Source organism: Melanotaenia boesemani, chromosome 3 (assembly GCF_017639745.1).
Source record: "Melanotaenia boesemani isolate fMelBoe1 chromosome 3, fMelBoe1.pri, whole genome shotgun sequence".
Classification (NCBI taxonomy): Eukaryota; Metazoa; Chordata; class Actinopteri; order Atheriniformes; family Melanotaeniidae; genus Melanotaenia; species Melanotaenia boesemani.
The window spans coordinates 133,844-146,712 of NC_055684.1; positions in this window are offsets into that span (position 1 = coordinate 133,844).

A 12,869-nucleotide genomic window follows, 5' to 3' on the forward strand; every position below is an offset into this window, starting at 1 on the left:
ACTCACACAAGACTACAAATAAATTAAGAACCACGACAACCGGAGCGGGACGAACCGAACAAACAGTAAATTGGACAGCTTGTACCACCGACATGTTTACTCGGGCAACGCCGCAGCAAATGACTCCTTCGTGCGGCAGGAAAAGCCAGTGTGATACGCAGAGCATATACACACATGTAAATAGTTATTTTTGCTCTGCTGTATTCACTATAAAAAAATAAATGACTTTGTAAAGAGTCTGAAGTTTTCAGTTTGTATCTGTTAGATGTGCTTTGGCCACATCTATAAAATATTAGCTAATAAAAATATTGAGTAGTTATTAACTTATCACAGCTATGAAATATTAAATAATCCATCTTTGGCCGCTACATTTTAAGTCTTATCCTGGGTGTAAATTACATTAGTTTATCAACTTTATAATATGCTCCATATCACAGAACGAAGTTTATCATGTTTAACCAAGATCTGACACAAATTACACACCTGTAAACATTTCACCACCCTTTTTATATTTTTACCTTCATATACGCTAAATCTGTGTGACTGTGTCCTCATAATTCTAAACCATAAGTCAGTCACAACCAACCCTTCAGTGACGGATTACTCCTCCACCTTTCTACTGATGATTCCATAAAACACACAAAGCTTAATAGCAGATGATGAGATCTTTATTTTAAACATGTAAAAAAAGAAAAAAAAAAAAAAATGAAATGATGCCTTTTCTATGGAACATTTTCTCTTTAAATGTGTACATCATGTATACATGTATGTTCTGTCTGTGGAACTTCCAGAACATGATGCTTATTATGAAGAGGTGTGTTGTGATTAGCTGGAAGGCAGGAGGTAAAGTATCCAGGCTGTTCTCCCACTAGTTATCAGCTTTGCTCCGGACCAGCCGGACGGTGAGGAGGTTCAATGAGCTGCAGCAAAGTCTGAAACAGAACACAAGTTACAATAAACCCGCCGTCTGAAATATTTACTTATTGTAATCTGCTCAACACAGACAGTAGAAAACCGTCTGAAATGTTTACTCATAAGACACGTATACAATTGGCGCATGTTTAATAAGTTAAACTTACATGTCATCTGCTTTGTCTGTGGCAGATCTCCTGCCGCTGGATTCTTCATCTTCTGACTTTCAGGAGCCTTCCAGCCTCGACGTGAGACACCTGGTTGTATCGTCCATCAAGCAGAGCATGAACACTACGATCTCTTCGTTCTCCATATTAGCTTGCCATGTTGTTTTGTTTTTAGCGGGTGTGTTTTGTTGTTATGTGGCGCTAAAGTCACACGTCACTGTCGCAGACGTATGCGTCACATTGGTCCCGCTACCGCCCCCAACTCATGTACGAATGCAACATGAAACAGTTCCCCTGTAGAAGAGCCGTTCTTAGAACTAGGACAGTTATTAGAACTGCGTTCTCAGAACTTCTCTGTCGGAATGCGCCTTATGACTCATTAATTTGACTCAGGTGTGTTGGTGCAGGGATACATGGAAAACCTGCTGGATTGCGGCCCTCGTAGGACCGAATTGAGTAGCCCTGCTGTAAGCTCTTCAGGAATGAGCCTGGGTTTTTTGCACATTTGGACTTATAGGAACTAGTGGTAATGGCCCTCAGTTCCTAGAACCATTTTAGCTCCCACTCTGAGGCAGGGTCTTTTCGAAGTTCCATAGGAACCGTCATGACGTAGGTAATTGGTGACTGGTAGCTCCGCACCTAGCCATATTTAAAAAGCCACAGTTACAGTTATGGATGACAACAACAGCGCATGCAATAAATGGACCGGCGAGGAGATCAAAGCTCTTCTGACTGTCTACACAGAGGATATTCAGAGAGATTCTGAAGGCTCGCAGCATCATCATACTCATCACAGATTGATCTACCAGATGAAAACATTGCAAAATACCTTAGTGATCTAAACCTGCCAAAACTAGAACAGGACCAGGAAATGGTTCTGGATTCATCATCTCAGTAGGGGAACTCCATGAAGCTCTGCAGAGCATGCCCAGTAGTAAAGCCCTAGGTGCAGATGGGACCAAGCAGACTTCTATAAAGAACTTTGGACCACACTGGCACCCACATTCCACACATGGTTTCAGAGATTAAGGAAAACAGTAAAATACCTCAAAACATTAATGTGGCTAATATTACAGTAGTATTAAAACCAGGAACAGACCCCACACTTCCATCCAGTCACCATCCATCATTATAAATGCAGACCTCAATAATCTGCAGAGTGCTCGCCAGAAAATTTGAGAAGCAACTCCTCCTATCATACATCCTGACTTTATAGAGGGTAGACTTTCCTCCACTAATACTCTGATCAGTCTAATAGACTCTGCCACTACACACAGTCTGGAAACCACAACAATCTCTCTAGAAATTATTGTGCATAAAAAGCATTTGACTGAGTAAACTTGAAATTTTTATTTTGAAGATTAAACTAATTAGGGTTTGACTCATCTTTTATGATTGGATAAAAATATAATATAGTGATCTAAACATGCACTGTAAAAATTAAAACTTAAATTTGTTCAGCTTAAAATGATTTTTATCAAACAGAACTTAAAATATTGAATTGCATCAGAAACTCATAATTGTAGTTTTTCTAACTATCTTTGATATGTTTTCTGTGTAAAGTTGGTCTCAACAATAAATCTATGTTAGCACAACATAAAAGTTTTAATTAGATCCTATGGTACCACAGTGGGAGTCAGACCAACTACTGTCCACATGCTGTGCAAAAGAATAGGGTCTACTAGAGCTTGTTGCAGGGGTTTTCATAGTTCCAGTTCTGGTGGTGCCCTTTTAATCGTATGCAGGCAGCGTTTTCACTTTAAAGACTAAAAGTTTTGTTAATTATTCATTGTAAAATCTGTTAAAATTGTGTTCTAATGTATTTTTAATGTATCACTGTAAAAACAAAAACTTGCTTGTGTTCCCCTGAATTTGATTTTCAAAGTGAACTTGAGATGTTTAATTGCACAAGAAACTTATATTTGCTTGAACATCACATCACAATCCATTTATTTATTTGTATTCAATCATTTATTTAGATACTATTTAAATTATTTTATTAGAGTTACAGGTTAAGAGTCAGCATTTTCCTCAAAATGAAATAATCTGTCAGATATCTTTATTGGAGAGATTTTGAACAGTATAGCCATTTAGCATCAATACCATCCATATTCAACTTCCCACTTTATTTTCCCCCCTTAAACAATTTTAGAAAATGATTATACACACAATATATTGGATACACAACCAGCATGTTACAGCTCAGGAGTGGTAGCAATGTGTCAGTCCATTTTCTATCCATCATTCATTTATTTGTCAATTCTTTCTATGTTACACCATAGTTCTGCATTTAATCCAATTAGAGATGGTTGGTACGGTGTCCCACATCCACTGTAGAAGAATTGCATAGCACAAAAAAGCAACACCTGGAGTAACTTCATGAAAGAGAATGCAGGTTTTAGTGATCTGAATACCTAGGATGCAGAAAGTAGGATCTAATGATAATTTATTTCCTCTCACACTTTGTGCCAAAAGTCAGTAATAAGCAGACAAAGAAAAATTAAATACATAAAAATAAAAGTTTTCTGTGTAAAAATGACCTGAACAAATAACTAATTTTGACAAAATGCAAAAGTTTTCATTAGACTTGACTAGATCCCAGTGAAGGTTGGGCCAACCGCTGGCACTGAAGCAACTGGGTCTACACCAGAGTTCTTTTTTCTCCATCCACCATTTCAAGTTGCAGTCCTCCTGTGTTCGTCGAATACTACCACTATTTTCACTTTGACTGGGAGTACTTTTGTTGTTTAATCAATGTAAAATCTAACTTAAAGTTGTATTTTACTAACTTAATGTATATGGAATGTAACCGATGCCCCTGTGCTACTGCGGTCAACGAGGACCGCGTTCAACCTAGCTTACATTCTAGCTAATACAAGCAGCATTAGCAAAACGAAGCAAAACAAACAACAACAACAAAACATATGTTTTTAAGTATGGGGAGGATTTAGCTACACGCAGTACATTTCCAGTTCATTGATATATTCTCCGAATGATGGCAACAGGTTTACTGAGTGCGTCACATGTATTTTGACTATGGCAGTATTTCCTGAGCTCAAGCTAGCACTGAAGGATGGGTAGAGGGATAGATAACTAAATAAGTGAGTGAATAAGTATGAACCAAGCTAAATATATAAAAGGTAACAATGATATATGAACAAATAAATCCTGCATGCTTATTGAGATCATGTTGACTGCATATTAAGGAAGGTTTTATGGCAAAATGCATAATTAGTGGATTTAAGATTAATTAAGATTTGCAGGCATGCAGTTCATTGTACGGTACCAGTTGAAAGTTCGGATATATTTAAGTATTTATTTTATTTAACCTTGATTGTAAAAGCTACACATTAAGAACATAGTCTTACTTACAATGTTCCCCTGGCTGGTGCCACATGGAGCAGGGAAGGAGTGGGAGAGAAATAAAAAGCTTAAATAATTTTGTACATACATTACAGTACATCATTAGAAATATAAAAGCAATATTAGTTTGTGGTAAAACTGTAATTTTGAATTAGTCAAAACGTTTAAGTTTACTCACATTGAAAATAATTCAGTATACTGTGTTGATGTTGTGCACTGTTGTTGTGTATATATGGATATTGTACAAAGCTGTAATTCGGCTCTCAGTGTTGATACTAATATAAATTATCTTCTGACTGCAGTTACTGTATGAGGTGAAGACGCTGGTTTCATCAGCTCAAGTCAAGAAGGTCTTTTGAGGCATCATCAACTAAGGCACAAAAAAGAAGCACTCTGGCCCTGTGTCTTCAGTGACTGTGTGTGTTTGCAAATGAGAACTGGTTCTCAAACATTTTTTACCTGGTTAAATAAAGGTTAAATAAAAAAAAATAAAGTACCTTCAAAACACCTAGTGCGTTAAAATCTCACCAAACCAGATCACATTGTAGGAGTGAAAAACGAGAGGAGACAGCAACTTTTTTGTGAAATATGTGAGTTTAGAGAAATATCTGTACTCAACGTACTTTTTTCACTCATCTTGGACATCATTTAAAGAATCAGGAAACCTTTCATTGCCCTTTTCCGCACTGTGATTTTAAAAGTAACAATTTTAAAACTTTTAGCTCACACAGAAGTAGGAAACACAAAAATACAAAGGGAATAAGAAATAGTTTTTGAAGTAATGCTGAAAAAGAAACTTTTGTTACTGATTCTCATGTACTTGACCAGTCTGAGGTAGCGGCTTTACCAAGTAGTTCAAAAGTAGATTCCAGTGAAAATGGTGGGGAAGACTTTAAGCCGAGACTATTGAACATAAACTTGCATCTCTTTTTCTGTGCATGCAAACCATATTGCATGTTTCTAAAAGTGCAGTACAGAAAATAATTGAAGAATTGAATGATATTCTGCATTTTTCTAAACATCATTCCCACCAAAGAGTAAGACAAATACTTACTAAACACAATATTAAAGTGGATGACAGTGTTGTTCAAGAAGTCACTGATGCAGTATTCAATACAAATCCATTAATTGTGACGACTGAAGCAAAGGGTGTATTGTCCACAGATCACAGGAGGAATCTTTATTTTAAAGATCACTTTCCTGTAATTGATCAATTTGAATCCATTTCAATAAAAGGACCCACAGAAACACCTTTGTTCATGTCTCTATCATTTGGGTTCTGGAGAATTTATTGAGGCGGCCAGATTTTTCGAGACAGTCGATACTTCAAAGAAAAATAAAAATAAGCATGGAGGTTTCATTATGTTTCATAGAAAGTATAATTTGTTATACTGTCATTTTTGTCTTGAATGAGTTTCCTTGATCTGTATAATTGTCTTAAATAACTATGCTGTTCATTTTACTTCACTTTCAGTAATGAATGAATAATATATAAGCTAAGTTTAAAACCAATCACAATTTTAATATTTTTATTTGTTTTTATAGGCTTTGTTACTTCGAGTACACATCAACCCAAAACTTGTCCGGAAAGTCCAGCTAACTAAAAACCCTGAATCTGTCCAGCAGCTTCAAGATGAACTTAGAGAAAAACTTCAACTTGAAGGGGAATTCTCCTTGCAATATGAAGACCCAGATTTTGGTAACGCACTTTGCAATTCAATGCAAATTACTGAATTGCCTGCAGAAAGGGCTGTCTTACACATTCTTTGGAATAAGGAATCACGGAGGCCGTCTCAAGCATCCGACATCTCTTCCCTTGATACAGCCAGTGTCAGTTCAGCAGCCTCCTCCCACAGCTCATCTTCGATTATTCGGAAGATTATGCAAGACTATTCACAATGTGCCCACACCATTTCCGGTACCCACTTTCTCATATGATGTTGAGTTAAGGCTTCATAAGGCCAATGATGTTTATGCAAAAACTGGTAAAGGATTAAGTGTAACAAGAGACGTTAAAATGAAAATTCTAGATAAGCTGGCACAAGAAGTCTTTTCAAGTATAACGTACAAGCTCGGAAACTACAGATCAAAGCTGCGTCAGGCTGGCTGTAATGAGGTTTGTGTAAAGAAGGTACGAGGTTTTCCTTGAAAAAAGCCAAGTGAGGGAAGTCAATCATGTTCGTGATCATCCAGATAGCTATGATGATGATGCACTTGAAGATCAAAGATGTTTCCAGGTGGATACAATGAAGAAAAACTCCAAAAACATAGAACTCTTCAGCCAAAAGATGGAACTTACATTCTCCCTCAGGAAGTTGGAGATTGTTGAGGTGGAGCCCATGGTGCAGGAGATTCAGGAGAGATGGCCAGCTCTGTTTCTTGAAGAACAGGCAAGATATACATATATATTTATATATAATTACACACAATGATTCTATGTTCTGTTATTAGGGTCCGAGCCATACGAAATATGGAAGGACCCTATTGTTCCTGAAATGTTTAGTCTCCTCCTCCTCCTCCTCCTTCTAAGAACTTTGAGCCCAAATATGACCCCCTAAACACCCATGAAAAGTTGTGAAACTTGGCACACACGTCAAGCCCGGTGAAAATCGCAATATTCTAAGGTCGGCATACACTTCAATGCAAAAGTGGCTCAACAGCGCCACCTAGACACCCCAATCGAACACCTGCTGCCATGGCAACGGGGTGCCTGCCATCTTGGATTTCACTGCCATTTGTTCCACGTTATTTGAAAAAACTAGTCTGAGGGGATTCGTGAGACTGACTCCAAACTTGGTGGGAAGTTTCCTGACAAGTTGGGGACCAAATGCTATTCAAATCTTTCTAATAGGAGAAAGCGTGTTACCGTGGCAACCATGAAAAAAGGCCTTCTCGCCATGAAACACGGTTTGCTCATATCTCCATAGGAACACATGGGAACTGCACCAAACTTGACAGGATTCATACATGTTGGGTCCTTAACACATTACACCACCTGTTGTCATGGCAACATAGCATGTTAGCTAGCATATTAGCATGCTAGAAAAAAATGCTAACTAGGTATATCAAACTTTCTGCTTCTCCGCTAGCCCTTGACCATATCGCCTAGCATGTCAGCACAATGGCTAACATGCTAGCAAGTTAGCATGCTAGCAAAAAATGCTAACTGGGTATATCAACATTTCACATTCTCAGCAAGGCTTTAATTATTATTCTTTTCATGAATGAATAGCCTTTTTGGGGGCCTGAATATACCTTAAAAATCACAAAACACACTTCAGCAATGTGAAAAAAATTGCATTCCGATTTAGCTCCCTAGCCAGCAATTCTAACTCCATAACAGTTTTTCATGCAGTATCACTCAGAGCTTCTTATTTTTTAACCCTATTTATCTTTAATCAGCTGTGTTGGAGTGTTGGTAAACATTTTTTATGCTCTGTTTTCATAAAAACCTTAATTTTTATTTTTTAATCTCTTTTTTCGTTTTAAAAAAGTTAATATTTATCAACATTTAATTTAAAAGTTCACATGAACAAGTTGACACCAAACCACAGATAACAAAATAAATTGTCAGAACATTGTGACACTTAAGATTTTTAATATTTTCATTTTACAAATTCTGCCATTTACTTTTTATTCTCTAAAATACCAAATCAAGCCATATGCTTATCTTATCTTATCTTATGGTGTTTATTTTATTTCTTTTCTGACCCAGGCTTTCCCCGCAGTACTGTGAATCGGCCTGTACTCCACACTGTCAAGGGGTACCGACTTCCCTCTGTTCTGTTTTATAATAGTATGGCTCACTATTTGTAGCATTCACTGAAGGGAGTTTGTTCTTTTCATTGGCTACAAAGAAGCTTTACACTGGACAAAAACACCTAAGATCCGGAGAGATCCAAGAGGATACAAGTCTCCGTATCCGCGGCACCTCCGGACTGTTTCCGAGTATATACGGGAAGATTGGTGTGTAACAGATCCTATTATAGGATACCCTCCGTATACACATCTATAATAAATCCTAGTATGGGATATGCCGCGGAAACACATCTGTGATAGATCCTAGCATTGGATACCCTCCATATACACAAGTTTAAGAAATCCTAGTGTATGGCATTCTCCGTATACACGTCTCTCGCAGATCCTACGTCATATTCTCCGCATTCGTTTCTGTGACAGATCCTATGAGATATCCTCCATACATACATCTGGAACAAATCCCATAACCCACCTCATATACAACTTAATTTTGCCCTCTCTGATGACCCTCGTTCATTTTTACCCCTTTAAATGACAGTTTGTTTGAATTATTTATTTATTATTCACTATAACCGTGGCAACAGAAACTCAGACGCCGGGCTGCAGACGCGCCAGATCATGTCTGTGAGGCATTGCTATGAAAGCAGGTGCAGGGCAGCAATCATCTCCCTTCTTTCCACTGATCAGGTCTAATACAAAAGCTGCGGCCGACAGGGCTGCAGGTTCTGTGTTAGAGCCGAGACACGCCAGATCACGTCTTTGACGGGGCGTCGCTTGAAAGCAGCCTGCAGGCATTTTTAACGATTTAGGAAACTATCTGTGGACTTTGACTGTTTGAAACAAAATGACGCATCATCATCTGGACACACACAAGCTGTAAGAGCTTCACCCGCTCTCTGAAATGTTTGTGTCACGTAACATAGTTAAGCAATCATCTCCCTTCTCTCCACTGATCAGGTCTAATACAAAAGCTGCGGCCGACCGGGCTGCAGGTTCTGTGTTAGAGCCGAGACACGCCACATCACGTCTTTGACTGGGCGTCGCTATGAAAGCAGCCTGCAGGCTTATGTAACGATGTAGGAAACTATCTTTGGACTTTGACTGTTTGAAACAAGTTGTCGCATCATCCTCTGGACACACACAAGCTGTAAGAGCTGCAGCTGCCCTCTGAAATGTTATGTTTGTGTCACGCAACTGCGGCCGACCAAGCTGCAGGTTCCATGTCAGAGCCGGTTGTCTTGGCAACGCGCCACAACGAGCGATATTAAATAGTCCACTCATCTGCTTCTTGTGAAAAACTTAGGATTTTAACAGTAAAAAAAACAACAATAACACATAAATAATTTATTTAATATTATTATTTAATTTATTTTGTATGTGACCATGGTATAAGTGGGATAATTCCCTTCAAAGTGTCCAACGCGAACGCCTCCGCCTGGATACGTCGTCGGGCATTAGGTATACATTTTAAAATACATAACAAATCTCATAACCCGACTCGTACACAACTGAATTTTGCCCTCTCTGGTAACCCTCGTCCATTTTTACCCCTTTAAATTACATTTTGTTTGAACGACTCATTTACTAAGAACGGAAGTGTGGAGCTGTCACCCAAATAAAAAAAAATCGGACCTTATCACGTTATAACGTAATATGTTTATTGTAAAAACGTAAAACGTATCACGTTATTACTTGATACTTTATTGTAATAACGTTAAACGTATCACGTTATAACGTGATACTTTATTGTAATAATGTGAAACGTATCACGTTATTACGTGATACTTTATTGTAATAACGTAAAACGTATCACGTTATTACGTGATACTTTATTGTAATAACGTGAAACGTATCACGTTATAACGTGATACTTTATTGTAATAACGTGAAACGTATCACGTTATAACGTGATACTTTATTGTAATAACGTGAAACGTATCACGTTATAACGTGATACTTTATTGTAATAACGTGAAACGTATCACGTTATAACGTGATACTTTATTGTAATAACGTGAAACTTATCACGTTATAACGTGATAAGTTTATTATAAGAACACAGCCTGTACTGTATGCAGATGTTGTTACGACCTTTATTGGAGCAAAATACATTTTATGGAAAATATACTCATCAAGCAGAAACTTTTCAGTTCTTTTTGACAATGATTAAGTGTTCTACTCTGGTTTATTGTTGTACAGAAATGTGGGACAGTTATGAGAAACACGTAGGTCACCTGCCTGCACGCAGTGAGACGGGGCGTGCCTGTGTCTGAATTGCCACAGAGCAGGCATCCCCAACTTGGGACCTCTTGAGCCAGTGTCCTGCAGGTTTTCAGTATGGTTTATTATTTCCAGAGAAAGTCCTAATTTACTACATGGGATTAAGTTTGACTTCATTGGAGAGATTTGATGAATCTTGGAGGACACTTGTTGACGTTGCACCCTTTAAGTAGACAGGACCACGTCTTTGTGTCGGCAACTTATTTCTCCCAGTCCCAGCGGTGCATAAAGCCTTTATAATTTTCATTTTTATTGTCAGGAGACAACATATTATTACCTGAAAGCAGCGCACACACTCTATTGCCACTCAGACACATGCACGCACGGTCTCACTGCGTGCAGGCAGGTGACGCACCGTGTTGCTTATAACGGTCTTGTGTGCAATAATAAACCAGGTCTGCACCAGCCTCTCAACGACCCATTATTTGAGTCAGGTGTGCTGCAGTATGGACATACTGAAAACCTGCAGGACACTGGCTCAAGAGGTCCCAATTGGGGATGCCTGCTCTGTGGCAATTCAGACACACAGGCACGCCCCGTCTCACTGTGCGCAGGCAGGTGACCTACGTGTTTCTCATCCTGGTATTTTCCACAGCGATGTTATGGCATCATGGACCCACCAGGGGGTGCTAATACTGATTTCTTTGCTTGTGTTATTGTATTATTTCTGAATATCAACATGTTGATTTAGATGTCAATTACGAACTTGTTTCACACCGAAAAATAAAATGAAATAAAATTAAAAAAAAATCTTGGTGTTCCCATGTGGTCCCAAAGCTCCATAATATAACTCTCCATGAGAAGGTCATGAGAAGAAGCATGTATTACTACATAAAAACAGAGGTGGAAAGTAACAAAGTAACATATTTACTCAAATTACTGCAACTAGAACGTATGGATCTTCTGAACTCTTTTCCAAAAATAAAAACAAACTGTCTCTGAAACTCAACACAGGCCATCCAGCCTGAGCTTCCGGCCTTTGTTGTTTAGAGTGAAGAGAGCGCAGATTGGCGCTACAAACTTTGAAAATCCTCCCCTGCTCAAGCTGAGCAAACGCTTTACAGTCTAATGTAGTTTTCACTTGGCAAAATATTCTGTGGGGCATGGCACTTTATTTATTTTCTTATATCGCCAGTCACTGTTTGTTAATTTAGACAACTGACTATATTTATGTTTGTGATATAAAGAAAAAAGAGCACAGTTTTGTTATTAAAGAATTGCTCAACATTTTCAGCATCATGGATACTTTGATTTGGTTTTATTTTCTCTCTTTTACTGAGTCGATCTTTGGCGTGTACTATAACTTTTACTTGAGTAGAATTTAAGCAAAGTAAAGATACTTTAGCTTAATTACAATTTTTCAGTACTTTTTCCACCCCTGCATAGAAAGTGCTAATGACATAAATTCACTTTTTTTCTTTTTTGCTAATCTTTTGCACATGTCTACCTCACAACAGTTTATGTAGCACACTGCACATTTATGTACATATGATTAAAAAAACTAAGTAAATTTTCTATCTTTATGTTTATCTTCTATCTAGTATGGCATCCAGTGCAGACGGCAAAGTAAGAATTTCATTGTTCGGGGAAACTTGTTTCCTTACTGGGCAAATGACAATGAACACTTTGAATCTTGAGGACATCTAAGAAGTGGACCAGTGGAGCTGTGGACTGTTGTGATTTGTTCAGGTTTGCCAACAACACTGGGTTTACTACTGCTTTTAAGGACAATGTGCTGGAACCAACATTCCACAACAGTCCCAGCAAACCAGCCACTCACCCTCCCCCAGCAGTACAGGAGATGTGGCCTCTTTGAAGCTGCTCACCTCTAAAGGTCCTCCCACCCCCACCAACACCTCTTTGTCCTGGAGAGAGGGAGACAGAAATGTCTTCAAGAGCCTACTTATACTTGGAGCCATATTCCAGCACTAGGGTAGAAATAGGGGGCTTATGTCCTGTAAAAACTGTTTGTGTTCTGTTTTGTTTGTGTGTGTGTGTGTGTGTGTGTGTGTGTGTGTGTGTGTGTGTGTGTGTGTGTGTGTGTTCTTTTTTCACTTTTATTGTTTTTGCTAATCCCAAGACAAATTCATTGTATGTGCAAACTTACTTGGCAATAAAGACCTATTCTGATTTTGAAATTGTTTATTAGTCAGATGCTGAGTAAAAATAAGAAAATAACTTGAAGTAGCCATGAAGTCGACTTCAGTCATCAACATGCTGACACAGTCACTGAGTTGTCCAGTGGGTTTATTTACTAAGAGATAATTCTTCTTTTTTATTTCTCCTGTGAGCTAGTACCTGGTCACTGTTATGCTATATTCATGTTATGTCTTTTTGATTTGGTTATCATTTAAGAAGTCTTGATGACTAGCAGCTCTGTTTTTGTTT